Genomic DNA, 3,125 nt, shown 5'->3' on the forward strand with positions numbered 1-3,125 from the left:
AAGAGGAGAGCTGCAGGGAAAGGTTGAGACTAATTATAGATTACCTAAGTGACCATGATTAGAATATTGGTGGAAATATGGACAGTAAAGGCCAATCTGATGAGGTCTTACATGGAAAAGAGGAATACCTTATTGGAAACTGGAGTAAAGGTCATCCCTATTATGAAATGGCAAAGAACTTGGCTGAGTTGTGTTCATGCCCTAGACTTTACAGAAGGCAGAATTTAAGAGTGATAAGCTAGAATATCTGATGGAAGAGCTTTTTTCATGTTGTTGTTGTTTTTAAGACAGGATCTTGCTCTGTCACCCATGCTGGAATGCAGTGGTGCAATCATAGCTCATTGCAGCCTCAAACTCCCGGGCTCAAGCAATTCTCCCACCTCGGCCTCCTGAGTAGCTGGGACTACAGATGCACTCCCCCACACAGCTAATTTTTAAATTTTTTGCAGAGACAGGGTCTCATTTTGTTGCCCAGGCTGGTTTTGAACTCCTGGGCTCAACTGAATTCCCTGCCTTGGCTTCCCAAAGTGCAGGCATTATAGTTGTTAGCCACCACACCCAGCTGGGAAAAATAAATTTCTAAGAAAAATATTTTTAGGATCCGTGTGGCTACTTTTAACCACATACAGTAAGATACAAGAGGAAATAAATGACTTAAGATGGAATTCATAATTTAAAAAGAAGGAGAATGGGGCCATGCAAAGCAGCTCACGCCTGTCATCCATGCACTTTGGGAGGCTGAGACAGGCGGATCACTTGAGGTCAGGACTTCAACACCATGCTGGCCAACATGGTGAAACCCTACCTCTACTAAAAATAAAAAAAATAAGCCAAGCATGGTGGTGCATGCCTGTAATCCCAGCTACTCAGGAGGCTGAGGCAGGAGAATCACTTGAACCCAGGAGGCAGAGATTGCAGTTAGACGAGATCATGCCACTGCACTCCAGCTTGGGTGACACAGCAAGACTCCTTCTCAAAAAAAAAAAAAAAAAAAAGAAGAAGAAGAAAGAAAGAAAGAAAAGAAAAAAAAAAGCAGAATGGAAATATTTGAAAAGTTTCAGCCTGGTCATGTAAAAAATGAAAAAGTGTGTTCAAGAGTTCAAGAGAGAACACTAAGGGTGTGGCCAAGTGACCATTTACTGAGGAGTTTAGTACATACAGAATAAAAAAGGAGAGAAAGGGAATTCTCTCTCTCTCTCTCTCTCTCTCTCTCTCTCTTTTTCCTGGAGCTGGGATACCCTCCTCGTCCTGCCCTTGGACATCAGAATTTCAGGCTGTCTGATTATGGGACTCCAGGACTTACACCAATGCCCCCAGTTCTCAGACCCTTGGCCTTGGACTGAGTATTACACCATCAGCTTCCCGGGCTGTGAGGATTTTGAACTTGGACTGAGTCACACTACCAGCATCTTAGGGTCTCCAGCTTGCAGATGGCCTGCCATGGGATTTCTCAGTCTCCATAATCATATGAGCCAATTCCTCTAATAAATCTCCCCATATCGTGCACACACACAGACACACAGACACACACACACACACACACACACGCACGGTTGGTTCTGTCTCTCTGGAGAACCCTGACTAATACAGACATGGAAGTACTAAGAGATGTTCCAGGAAATCCCCTGGGTTCCTTACATAGTTCTCTTTGTACTCGTGGTTTAGCAGTAACCTAAGTTCCCCTTTGGTAGTTGGGATCAATCACCAGCAGTATAGAAACCACTTATTCTTTTTTTTTTTTTTTTTTTTTTTGAGACGGAGTCTCGCTCTGTCACCCAGGCTGGAGTGCAGTGGCCGGATCTCAGCTCACTGCAAGCTCCGCCTCCCGGGTTCACGCCATTCTCCTGCCTCAGCCTCCTGAGTAGCTGGGACTACAGGCGCCCGCCACCACGCCCGGCTAGTTTTTTTTTTTTTTTGTATTTTTTAGTAGAGACGAGGTTTCACCGTGTTAGCCAGGATGGTCTCGATCTCCTGACCTCGTGATCCACCCGTCTCGGCCTCCCAAAGTGCTGGGATTACAGGCTTGAGCCACCGCGCCCGGCCAGAAACCACTTATTCTACCTGTTAGTTTGTGACATAAGCATCCCAAGATGGTCAGGTTGTGTCCTCATCTTCCAGTGTAGTGGACTGGATACATAGTTATATTTCTGATGGAAACATTTCTCTCTTGAGAACAACAACTTTCACATCAGCAAATCTCAGAGTTGCCAGGATAGGAAGAAACATTTTATAAGTGGGTTATTTGATACAGTAGTGAAAGGAGCCACTCCCATTCATAATCCTTGATTCCTAGACTCTTGTTCTGGCTGTGGAGGAGATGGCACTACATCATGGTCTCTGATTCAAAGCATATACTGCATCTTACAAGTCAAAATCCTATCTTTTAATGTGTGGTTTCACATCTGGCACTGCCGTGGTCTAAATGTTTATGTCCCGCCAAAATTCATATGTTGAAATCCTTACCCCCAAGGTGATAGTACTTGAAAGTGGGGCCTTTGGGAGGTCAGGAGGGCATAGCCCTCATGAATGGGATTAGCGCCCTTATAAATAAAAAAAGGACTGAGAGAGACCCATCACCCCTTCTGCCATGTGCCGTTAGAGTGAAAAGAAGGCTGTCTATCCAGAAGAGAGATCTCACCAGACACAGAAGTGGATGATACCTTGATCTTGCAATGCATAGTGACATAATGGTCAATGATGGATGGTCACATATGATTATAGTAGAGTTGAAAAATTCCTATACCTAGTGATAGTGCAACACATTATCTTTTCTATGTTTATACAAATACTTACCATTTCAACTGCCAATAGTATTCAGTACAGTAACATGCTGTAAAGGTTTGTAGCCTAGGAGCAATAGGTTATCTCACATGGCCTAGGCGTGTAGGAGGCTATACCATCCAGGTTTGTGTAAGCACAATCTAAGATATTCACAATGACAAAATCACTTAAGAAGACATTTCTTAGAAGGTATTCCTGTTTTTACATGATACGTAACTGTAAATTAATTTCTTTCCTTCTTTCTTTCCTTCTTTCTTTCTTTCTTTCTTTCTTTCTTTCTTTCTTTCTTTCTTTCTTTCTTTCTTTCTTTCTTTCTTTCTTTCTTTCTTTCTTTCTTTCTTTCT

This window comes from Mandrillus leucophaeus, unplaced genomic scaffold (assembly GCF_000951045.1).
Source record: "Mandrillus leucophaeus isolate KB7577 unplaced genomic scaffold, Mleu.le_1.0 Scaffold381, whole genome shotgun sequence".
Taxonomy (NCBI): domain Eukaryota; kingdom Metazoa; phylum Chordata; class Mammalia; order Primates; family Cercopithecidae; genus Mandrillus; species Mandrillus leucophaeus.